The sequence below is a fragment of the Apus apus genome, chromosome 2, assembly GCF_020740795.1.
Source record: "Apus apus isolate bApuApu2 chromosome 2, bApuApu2.pri.cur, whole genome shotgun sequence".
NCBI classification, from domain to species: Eukaryota; Metazoa; Chordata; class Aves; order Apodiformes; family Apodidae; genus Apus; species Apus apus.
In genome coordinates, this window is record NC_067283.1 from 68,587,012 (window position 1) to 68,599,775 (window position 12,764).

At 42.9% G+C, this 12,764-nt stretch overlaps 1 protein-coding gene across 7 annotated transcripts in view; it reads right to left on the bottom strand.

Moving 5' to 3' along the window:
* RREB1 (ras responsive element binding protein 1) overlaps positions 1-12,764 on the bottom strand; it is a 121,489-nt gene that overhangs the window by 23,925 nt on the left and 84,800 nt on the right. The gene's annotated exons all lie outside the window — the stretch shown is intronic.

Here is a 12,764-nt window from a genome sequence, read left to right on the forward strand (position 1 = left end):
AATACCTGTGTATGAATTTTCTCCACACTGCCTTTCCATAAACTTCCACTGGCTTTTCTCAAAGCTATTATGAGTTTAGTGTTTTAAAAGACAAACTGGTGCTCCTTGAAGAGGAGGAGGATCAGAGGAGGAAGACCTAAAACAGGTTCAACACTTCAGACACTCATACATCCCCTTCACAGCCAGTGTGCCCCAAGGAAAAATGCAGAAGCAACAATTTTTCCTACCCATAGCTTAATGCTGTGATTTCTTGTTTTCCTTAAATTCTCAAATCCCAAATCCAGCAAAACAGAAGTTTCTCATATAAAGTAGACTAGTGTTAAACAATCAAAGGTATTGGAAATGCAGCTATGCTGCAGGCAGTAGGGACTATGCAGCAACACTTGGCCAACACATCAACAAACAAGCCTATTGCCTTTTAAATATCTGGGATATGAGCTCTGCAGCATCACAGGTCACAAACATTCTGTATTGAACAAGTGACACATGGTTTCATTCAATTCTGTTCGTTGTGTTTACAGCTTCAGCTCACAAGCAAAGCATGAGTTTCACAGAAGCAAACACCACTGAATGTGAAGCAGTCAGATTTTGTCTGTGAGAACATTTTATATGCTAGGAGTTTTTCACATCTCCCCCTGCCTCAGTTCTTCCCGCACTGTCTTCACCCTCCACATCAAGGAAAAGGACACGTGCATACTCATTAAAAAAACATCCTGCAATTAGAAATTGCTTCTGACAAATTCCTGAAACCACTCCCTCCCTGTCCTGTCCCTAACAAACTCCATTGTTGTTCTTTTTATCACTACATAAACTTCCACAGACCTTTTTTATTCCCTGAAAATGAAGAGATAACCAAGTCACCCACAAAGCAATTGAACTCAGTCTCAGAGTGGTGAAAGAAGCAAGTGTGAAGTATATGTAACACAGCCTTTGTTATCACAGTACCCAGAAGGCTGGGACATAAATATTACGTGCTAGAGGTTTAATCTGTTTTATCTCCTCTGTCAATTCACTTGCATCCTACCTTTACAATTATTGCCAGCAAAGTCCCTGTATTCCATTAAATACGAAACCAATGCCATTTACAAAGCAAACGTTTACTTAAAGAGGTCTGTTAAATATGACAACAATCTCTGGTGGGGGTGGGGAATGCCAACATGTAGCACTTCTCCCGTGTCAGGATGTAAGGCTCTCCTCCAGCTCACTTGGCAGCACCTATTCCATGAAGCAAAGCTTTCATCTACAGCGAAAACAAAAACACACAATCAACAAAACCGCTGGGAGAAGGAGGGCATTAAAGGGTTAGAGCAGTCACCTGAAGAACCTGCAAGCTACTGAAATTAATTCTTTTTTAGAGGTGATGAACATGCCTTGCATGAAAGCAAGCAGTTCTTTTGACATGCTCCTCCTGGTACGTTGGCATACCGACAATGAGGCCTTGCAAGCAATGCCCCTACACCATCAGGAGCATTGCTGGTGGTCTGTGGGGTCAGCTGTTCTACAGAGGGATGTAGACCCTAACCTCAGGGGGTCTTGAGGCAGCTCCAGTGTCCCTGACGTGCCTGGCTTCTACTGGACCAGCAACCCAATGCAGCAGCCGTATCCCCCCCTGCATGATGGGGCAGGCACAGCTACCATTGGTAGGACCACAGAGCTACTGGGAGAGCTGGCGCCTGCCACGGTACCCCCAGGATTTGGGCTGAGCAGGAGCCAGCATTCCTGGGCGAGCAGCCAGCACCCCAACACAGCAAGGAGGTGTGCCTCGTCCATCTTACTCTCTCTCACCTCCATCAGCTGTGCAACACGCTGATTGCAAGGACTGGTTTGTTTAGGGCTCCCATCAAAAGTTGCACTTGAGAGTAAATCTTCCAGAGCAGAAACCCGTGTGAAAGTCCTTCGCAGTACACCTGGTACCAACCACTGTGCCTCAGGACAGTAAAAATTTGCAATTTAAAAATGGTGTTTTCCGTGCAAAGGGAACCACCTCACATCCCCCCAAACAAAGGTTATTTATCTTGAAAAAGGAATATGCACTTTATTTCTTTCTTTTATAATGCATAGCATTACACATCCCAGTGCATTTTTCTCTTTCTTCCTTACTTTTTTATTTTCCTTGCTGTGAGTGAAAAAGCAGCAAGCAAAAAGACAAGTTGGGGAAATGGATTAAGCTCTGTTTCCATTAAATCAAAATGAAGCTCCTGGCTGAAAAAGGAAACATCCAGATAAATCACACCTGTCATCTCAAGATGCAGGCACTTCAGGGCATATAAATGTACCGCGCCCTGACTTGGCATCTTCCCCTGGTGTCACACTTTACAAGATCACCTGGGAGGGACCCACGGATGTACTCCCTTCCTCTGCAGTCCAGGCACACCTGTAGATGCAGACACAGCTTGGAAAGCTGGAGTAAAAAAAACATCCTCCCTGGAAGACATTTGGAGCAGCCTCTGTGGGGCAAGCACCCCAGGTGAGCCAGTGCTGGCACCTTGTGCCCGCGCCGCTCACCAAGGACAAGGGAGGTCATTGTAAAGCTGCTCCTGATGCTGAGGGGTGCCACCATGCCAGCTCTACAGACCTCACTTGGGTTTGTCAGTTTTTGCTATGGACACAAACTATTTAAAATGTATGGCACATTTGCCCAAGTGCCTGCACAACGTTTATTTCGTGTGTGTGTGAGTTTTGTTTTTGTTGAGCTCCTTCCCCCTCAACACCAGCAGGAAGCAAGTCTGAATTTCTCCCAAATGACATAACTGAGCTTCACATACAATTAGCAGTGCAGATGCAGATATGGATATGTATCATTTCCAAGAAAAACATACAGGTACTAAGCTTCAAAACCTAACTAGTTAAGGCAAGCATCATACTGAATTGATTAAGGCTTGTGTTCATTTACAATGGAGTAAGCTGCCATGCCTAACAATCCATTAACTGGAAGCATTTTTTTAAGGAAGTCTAACCATTTTTCTATTTTGTCATCAGTACTATTTTCCATCATTCAGGTCATGTCAATGCCTACAGTATTTTTAAATCTAAAATCACAGTCAAAGGAAAGCAAAAGGAATCCTTGGTATAGGAACATATTTTCATCCTGCTTAAATAGCTTTTTTTAAAAAAAATAATAATCGTGGAAAGTCTTAAAAGTCCACCATATCAAATAGAGCTTCTGAAACATGTGGTAGTACTTTGCTCATGATGAATTTCAAAAAAACCCAACAAAACACTGAGAATAAAGCACCCTCTCCTTACAATTTCACAAGTCTGCTCATGTGTAGCGCCAAGTCAAACATGGATGGTATGGCTGCAGCGAACACAGATGGGAACAGGTTCTGAAATTGTCAGCAGAACAGGCAGAGCCATGGCTGAACACCTGAGTGGAGATAAAAGCACTCTACTTGCAAGGTAAGTTTCCAGATGTAGCAAATAAAAGCTGCTGTGTTATCATGTGATTGCTAGTCTTGGCCACGGTTTTCCATTTTTCTATAAATATGACTACAGAGCTGAGAGAAGAAAGCTGTTCAGGTACAAGTACAGGAAAAAAACTGCTCTTAGCAGCTAACAGAGCTTTAAAATGAGATGATTCTCAATTTCTATTATGTTTCAGAGTCATTCATACCTGTACAAAGTGAATGTAATACTAGGGCTCTGGCTCGCTGGCAGGTGAGAAAACAGAACTGCTGGAACACAAAAGCAGAACCGAAATATAACTGTGCAACGACAGTGCAATGACCAGGCTGACCTTGGTACTCAGGGCACATATCGTAACAGGTGAGTCTGTTTAATTATTACTACACCAGTGCACCTTTCTAATTGTTGGGGTTTTTGGGATTTTTTTTTGTTTTTAAATGCAAAGTCTCTGTGTAAAAAAATACCATTAAAAAGCCTTCTACTAAAATATGTTAGTATTCTTGAAATCTGTAATGGTAGTTAGGATATAAAAGCATTTTAAGAGGCTTTAAGATACAGTCAATACTTTGTGCAGCTTGTTCATGAGGCAAGCCAGGAATTGCTATACTTATGACAAGCAGCACCTATGCAAGCAAAGTTTACATAAGTGATGCCTGCTGCCTTGCATTACACCTCCTCTGAGCCAGTTTCAATATATCAGAAATGGAAACAGCTTTTTTTTCTTTGAGAAAATGAAGGACATTTTAGAAAGGAAATACAGTGAAAAATGTTAAGAAAAATTAATTAGTCTTGATTTTCATTACGTGTAATGCAATAAAACTCTCAATCTTTCTAAATTTTAAATTTCACTAGTCAAGATGCAAATGCCAAACATTTAAATCCATCATTTTGTTACCAAGAAATTAAACACTACATTCTGCACTACCTGAGACTGGCAGTGGGAAAAGGAAAGTGACAATTAGCATTCTTCTACTTATACATCTGAAACCATGCAAGAGGAGACCAAAACCTGAAATACCCATGCAACTCACTAACACAGTGTTGCCCATGTTGCAGATGCACAAATAAAAACAGTGTTAATTTCTAGGCCTCAAATAAAAATAAAAAGCTTGGTACCATTTTGTTCCTTTCCTGTCTGTGCTTTGTAGCAACTGCTACAAACAGAAGCAAGGAAAACAAAGCAAGAATGAAATACACCCTGAGACGGAAGTCACTAATGCACTATTAAGACATCTGACTCCTCCCATTGAAATCCCTAATACATATAATACATACATTTCTATCTTTGTCCTTATTACTTTCCTTTTTGTCTCACATTATTTGCAGAATCAATGTGTCTCTCCTTATGAGCAAAGAAAACCCTATGCCGACCTAAAAATAATACAACTGGGCAGAAGAGAAAGATACGTATTCCCTGCTGTTGACTCATCTCCACACCAGGGGCAGAAGCAGGTTCCCAGCCTTCACACTGGTAACATGTACTGCAGAGGAGGCCAACAAGGAGGGGGAGACGGAGGAAGGATGGTTTTAAACATAAGGGCTTTCACCACCTATGAAAGAAAAACTAGCAGGTTACAGACACATTCCCCTTCAAGAAAGGATCATTTTGCTTCTCTCACTTATTTTGGGGCAAGGCGAAGGGAAGGAGATGAGAGAGAACAAATTGATTTCTTCTCCTGTGTAACCCCACCCAGATCCAGATACTCATCTCCTTTTGGATGAAAACCCCTTCCTGGCCTCCACACCCAGGGCCCTGGGAAATAACATCCAACAGCTGCAGTAATCTCTCCCACTTGCAGCAGATGAGTGATGGAAAAGAAGCAGCGCTATGAATGCCACTCCTGCCTCCCTCCCAGGGGATCCCTGTGGGTCCTCCTGCTGTCCTGCAATGACCGTTCGTGCCTCCTTCCCCTGCAGCATCACAGTGTCTGACCCTGAAGCACCAGGACCTGCTGCTGTCCAACCTCCACCTTGCCCAATGCTATTGGGGTCAGTGCAGAAACGGCAAGCAGCACAGGATCACTGGGAGCTAACTCCTTGCCAGGCTTAACGGGATGGAGAGGCTCCCCTCCCCTTTCTCAGTGCACATGGGGGCAGCTCACCAGAAGTTCAGTACATGCTGCTTTATCTCCTCAGCAAAGGCAGGACTTTTAACTTTTCCTCCTTCCCACCCCCCCACTGGCTCTCTGACTTTGTAACCAACGTGTCCTGTTGCCCTTTAATCCTCTCCCTCAAAGAAGCCACCCTTGGGTGCAGCAAAGGCTGAAACCACTGTGCCAGCCCTTCTATTAATAGAGGGATGCACAATGCTGTGTGCATTCCTACAGCCGCACTGTGGTCCAGGCGAGAAAAGTATCATGTAGGAGCCAGAGCAGATGCGATATAAACCAGGGTGATGTTGTGCTTCAGAAACTTGTTGGCATGCTGGAGAGCCAGGGTCTGTACTGGCATATCATAACTCCCATCATCAGAGCAACTCCAGCGAAGTTAACCACTGTACGGTTTAATAAAAAGGCATTAGCCAGGCTGTGACACCTTTTAACCTTACATGTGAGCAAAGAAAAATTAGGAAAAAAGATTTCACTTCTTCACAACACTGTAATGAATTGCATGTAGCAGCAACACTTCAGCAGTGCCACATTTAAATACCTCTTTTCCAGTGGAACACTAGCTTATTCTACCATTTACTTCGACAGAATTAACATGCAACTAAGAACAAATAAAGGGAAAATGGGAGATGGTCTGCAGACACTTGCACAAAGTAGTTAATTTTCTCATAACAACCTTTTTACTTAATAGAAGTTTTAAAAACAAGAAGCGTCAACAAATTGGCTGGGCAGAATCACAGGGCAAGAGCTGAAGATCAACATAAATAACAATGAAGGGTTTAATAGTAGGGGCAGGCATACCTGGGGAAAAAAAAAAAAAGGAATAGCATGACTAGTACAGTCCTCTGCAGCTACCAAAATTGGAAGCTGCACAGCATCCAGAAAAAAAGTCATTATTTGTGCACACAAACTCAAGCGGACCTTCTGGTTTTCATTCAGGGTAAGAAGAGGAAAGGTCTTCCTGCCTTCCAACACATCTTTCTAATACAGAAGCCAAGTACTTGTGTAGTTTTCAATTAATGGCAAGGACTAAAAATAAATAATCTATGTGTCTACTGTGTTAAAAAGGTAACATCTCTTTTCACAAATAACATGAAGAAGAAATCTTATCTATAGGCACTGGTCTATCCTATAGCCATACACTGATGACAACAGGGCTCACAAATAGGTGCAGCCAAATCTGGACTGAACACCCTTGCAGTCCTCACCTACCTTTGCAGGTAAGCCCCACTCAGCATGCAGACATGACTGCTAACACAACAAGCAGCAGCCAGCACTTTGTGACAGCCTGTGTATAAACAAACTGGTCATCAGGATCAGGCAGGCATGCTCAAACTTACTCTGGCTCAGCCCTCTTTCCCTCTTGTATTCCTTTTTATGAGAAGCTTCCCTCTACAGTTAGCTTTGCATTTTACCCACTTTCTATTCTTGCAGCTGAGCTAAGATACTCAACACCATGTGACACACCACACAGTTTCACATGAGAGTGTCACTCCCTATGTCCATTCACTATCTGGTATCTTTACTCAGCTGCTCTGGATTCCCAGTCTCTTCACACAATGAGCTCCCTGAAGTGAGCTGACCACTTCTAGGCTAGCAATGTTTCCTATCTCTCTTCTCTGAACAGAAACTTCAGAAAGCACTTCAAATGCAGTTCTGGTCTGCTCTTGCAAGGCAGCACACAGACAAATGCTCAACCTACTGATTTTAATTCTCCAATTGCTCAGTAAAAGGATGCATTCACCAGCTCGCTTGCACAGCCTCTCCTCTGCCTTATCAACATTAAGAATTGCATCGCACCACAGTATGTTTTTGGTCCCAACGTTTATCAGAGCTGTATTTCATCATCACCAGCTGGCTCATGGAATTGCTCCTGCACTGAAAATGCTGCCAACAGAGTTCAGGATTCAGTTCCTAGTTCCCATCAGCAAGACACCGAGCAAGCATGTTGCAGAGCACCGCAGAGCAGTCAGCTGAACTGACCCTTGTGTGCCTCCATCCTTGGCTGCAACAAGTCCTGTAGCACTGACTGTGCTAGTACTCAGGAACTCTAGCAGCAGTTCCTACTTAAATTATCCTTGTTGGTAAAATCTCAAACAATTACTAAGAAGGGAAATATTAAGGCCAAAGTATAGTGTCCTAAAACCAAAGGTTAAGGAGGTTGATAAATCTATCTATGCTGGAGTGCTCTGCATCTCTCTCTTGGTACTCAACAATCATGTAGGATAAAACAACGTCAGAAATACCCAGCTGCATTAAAAGAGCACAATATTTCATATTTTGAAGTGCTAACAAGGAATGAGGCTTATTTATGTGCATACCAACAGTTGTGATAGAGATGGAAAAGTAGCATGAAATTTCACAACGCTGCATGGAGACTAGCTGCCATTCATGCTTCAAGTTGCTTCTTGTAACTAGTGTCTACTACTAGGAGAAAACTTCCTTTCTCCACCAAGAACCCACAATTTTGTCTCACAAGTGATTTAAATTGCAAAGAACATTTAGTTTTCAAAGACATTCACTCTTGCAATGTCACTAACATCCTCCACCCACAAAAGGCTGACCATGTGTAGAAAGCAATGTGCTTCACAAAAATGAAGTGAGCAGGATTATTGCCTACTATATATGGAGAGAAAAGATAGAAAGTTAATTCCTAAATTTGCTTAAGTAGACATTGGCAAAAACAGGAATGCAATGTAAAGGGCTTTTTCTGGTGTTTGTGTCTTTTTCCTTTTACATCCTGTACAATGTACTTTTATTCAGTCACATTGCTGCTCTGTACACAACTTGGTCTTATAGTAGTCTTTTCTACTGGTGCTGGTGATTGAAATAATTTCTGTATACTTTAAATTAACATTCATTTATTTTCTTGGCTATTTTAGCTCCCCAATAGCTGATGTACATAACTCTCCCAAGAACAGTAACAGGGCAATAAACATGTAATATTCTAGGTAGCTGAAATAATTTTGACTCAAAACCCACTTCATTTTGTCTTGACTTAAATGGGGCTGCTCATGTGCATTGGCTAAAATGATTTAAGACTGGGACATAAATCTAGGTGCCTTGCAGCATCCCACCATCTGACATTGTGCACTGAAGAATGGGGATGTGCTGGCAAAGGGGAAACCTGACCAGCCTGACTGAATCACAAGCTGCATGTGACATCTTGTGAAACAATTTAGCCACAGAGTCCACAAGAGCATTTAAGTTGTCCAGTCCTTCTAAGTGAAGCCAAATAACACTAAGACCCAACAATAATATTTCCCACCTGGGAGTTTTCAGATACAAGAACTCACAGTGGCTACCCTGGCAAAACTGGAGGCAGATGACAACAGCTGCCAAGGATCAGGGTGTCCCGACACTTTGCATTCCAGGACCTGAGCTATTCCCTAGCTGTGCCTGTTACTGATCCTTTTCCATGGTGTCACTCAACCTTTATCCAATCTGACTTTACAAGTTTCAGCAAAACTTGGGTAAGCTGTTTTGAAGAACAAGGCAGACTATGAATGGCTTTTTTGGTTTTCTTTGTTTGGAAGCACTACAGAAGCACATTACCCTGGGGCAAGAGAACTGCTTTTGCTGTCCTTGTGAAAATATGCTTGGGATTTGGCAAGATACAAAGCTTAATATATTATATCATTGTTTGGACATGCTCTGTAAGAGGTCAAAAACCTTAATATACCCTGAATCCATTAACGGCAACAGGCATCTACTGGTTCTGGTCACCAGGTCAGCTCAGTGGCTGAGGCAGACACTCTTTCACACTCTGCAATGTCTGCTTATTTCTTGTCTCCTATAAAAAGTACTCATGACACTCACTAAGATCCAGACTTTTACCATGTTCAAACTGCATAACTATCCTTACTAAGAAATGATGTTGAAATATGTCTCTAAGAAAGGAGATAATGGCAACGTTATCACCTCTTCCCTCCCACTGTCCTCAGGAAGACACATGGGCATGCAAGGCAGCATACATGTCTACTTTCTGCTTTGAGGAAGGAAAATCTAAAAAACCTTTAGCTGTTGGTACAGAGAGTACTGTAAGAAGCCTCCTGGAGGAGAAGGAGGGGAAATAAAAGTGATATGCTCTGGTTACAGTGAAACCCAACAGAGGAATTTTATAGTGCGTGTACTTTTTAAAAAGCCACACGTTTTACTTCAAGCCTATTCTATTGTACTTGCCAAAGGAAAGAGGAGAAACCTCACACAGTGCCTCGAGAGGCTTCTCCCCAGGAAATCCTCATGTCTCCTTTCCTTGCACTGCTGATGTTGCTCAGAGCTGTCTGTCAGGTGACCTTTACAAGCACATTACCATGTTTGACAGCAACTCTCTGTCACGAAAGTTTCCAGAGAAGTTACCCCGCTCCACGAGGTCTCTCATTTTCCCTGTTGGCTGCACAGTGTTTCAGTGCTCTGCTAATTATATCAACACTCAGATACAAACTCACCAAAATAGATGGTGTCCTGAGGCCCCAGCTGTAGGGAACAGACATCTTCTTTAAATAATCCAGGTAGAGAGGCAAGGGGGGTCAGAAAGCACCCCGGGGCCACCTCCCACTGCTAATAAGGGCTGCAGACAACCTTGCTGGGACCAGCTCATGTCACTAATTAGGGTACAGGTCTCAGGGCTTCAAAGGGACAGAGACTGACGGGGAGGGTAATGCCATGAAGGAGATGCAGTGCCACAGCCCATTGTCAGCGGGACAAAGGGCTCTATGTGCTCCCAAGAGCAGGGCAGTTCTTACCGTAATTAGGAGACAAAGATGCACGATTTAGGATTTTACATAATCAAGAGATATTCTCCCAAGCGGAGGCCCTCTCATACAATCAGTGGATTAAGTATTGTTTATTCTGCTGCAAGTAAACAATGAGGTGCTCCCCACTCGGGGCTTTACATGAAAAAGCAGTACTGGGGAAGACAATGCGCGGTGTCTTTTCATCTGACTTTGAACAGCTAACCCTGTGATTTGAAGTTGTTCATTTGACAGCACCGGGAAGGGTAATGGCCCACCCTGTAAATTAGCTGCTCACATACTGATCCAGGGCTGCCAGACACCCTTACCTTTTTCTGCTACTTAGCAGAGGGGGGCCAGGACGTGCAGACACTCTGGGGGCAGAGGCTGTATTTACACAACAGCACTACCACAATGGTAGGATTAAAGGACCACAAGGAAGCCAGGCAGAAGCTCCTGCACACCCCTGCACTTTGCTGCTGCTGCTGGGGATCCACCTCTGGAGGGGGGCTGGTACCTCTGTCAAGGCAATGCACACTGGTGCATGGCTCCAGAGCCAATGTCCACAATAATTTTTTATACTAACTACTGGGGAGCAAAAATTAGTCAGATGTTTGCTCTGTGGTTTACAAAGAAAGGCATGGCTAGGCAGATGGAACATCACTTATTTTGGTCATGACAAAACAGCCTGTGCCGGGCTACATAAAGTGGCAGCTCCAAACCGACTGCCAGACCCAGAGCATCTGGCTCTGGGATACACAACATCTGATACCTGCCTCACTGAAGTCCTGACCCAGTGACTCTACTTTTACAATACTGGCAATCAAAAGAGACTGTGTTCTGCTCACTGCCCTTTGTTTATAACACAGCTGTTACGCTTTTTTGTTTGTTTGAACTTTAAGGAGAGTTCTTCCTCTCTGTCTTTTACAGTAAGGCAACACCAGGATTTGATCAATGCCTTCTAACATTCTGCAGTTTGCTTCCCTGCCACAAGCACACCCATACATACACATGTGCCTCCTGCTCTGATACTCTAGCTAAATATTCTTTACTTCATCTCTTTCACACAAAACCCCATCCTTAAGCCTCACCAAGAGGAATCATTTTGGTCACATGAACTCAAGACTGAGAATGGCACACCACATTCAGCCTATCTTGCTGAATCCTACAAACAATCTTGCAGAACCCTGGGCACCAGAGGATTACAGCCTCTGCCTGCCAAGGATTTTAACCCATTTCCTTTGGGATGAAAGAGTCACCTTAACAGCAGCCTGCTCTGCTTAGCACGGGATTTTCTGTTAGGTTGGGCCAAGCAGACAGTGTCATTTGACTTGTCTGGACTAGGACAAAAGGTGTGTTTTAAACCAGATAGGCAAGGCAAGTTGCATTTGAATATGTTAGCTGACCAGAGAGAACCACAGCTTCCTTGCCCTGTCCTATCTTCACCTACATGTCTCAAAATTGCTAAAGCAAATACCTGACAAACCCCCTCACCTGCCTAGACAAGTCCATAAAGACCAGCATCCCAGCACCACCCTTAACTCATGCCCACAGAGCTTGACAGTCATGGCTTGATTTAAGGACACATTTTAGTCTTTGTTGCTCAACACAATCAAGGGTAGCAAAATCCATTTCATGAGAATATTAGCCAAAAGCAAGTCTCCTAATCCTAGAGAGAGTTGCATGAAGAGGAACAGTGTGTTTGCACAGCCAGCATGTCTTCCCATCTTGCTGCAGCAGACTGCAAAAAACTGCCAAGCTAGAAGGGTGTCTATTCTGTTATCTTTTATCCATCACTCAAAGCCAGAGAGCCCACCTCTCCAATCACCTCTATGGCATATAGCTTTGCGAAGAGATCATATCTTCATAGAAGCTTCAAAATGAAGCTAACACCAGGCTAAGCCTAATACGACAGCTGCTTCCTCTGAAGCATGAAGTGTACAGCAAAATTATCTTCAACTCCCTTTTGTGGGGGTTGCAGAGCTCTCACCAGAGAACAGCTGTTTCAGTTTTGCTCTATAATGAAAATTTACTTCATTTACTTCAGAAACAGCAAACTGAATTTAATTTACTATTTGCTGAATCAAGTTTAAGAGCGAGCTTTCCATCTCTTTTCCCCCATAATTACAGCACTTAGTACCTTTTAAAATTATTTTACATGTATTTACCAAGGTTTTCTAACTTTTTAAAAAATGGAAAATTTAATAGAATTAATCCCATTCAATAGAATGGGATGGCTCTGGTCCATCCCATTCTATTAAGAAACTGTATTCAGGAGACAGTGTTAACACTTCTAGATGCTGAATTCTGAACCCTTATGAAAAGACTACTAAGAGAGTGCAATTTCCCAAAATAAGCTTAAAACACCAATAAGCTTCAGCAAATGGACAAATGTATTTTTCTAAAACAGCAGTTTAAACTAGAGCTGGAATATCTCTTTTATATCTTCATGTGCCTGGCCCTGCATTTTTCTGTGGTAAAAACTAGAAATAAAGAAGTATCAGGAGTCCCAGGGACA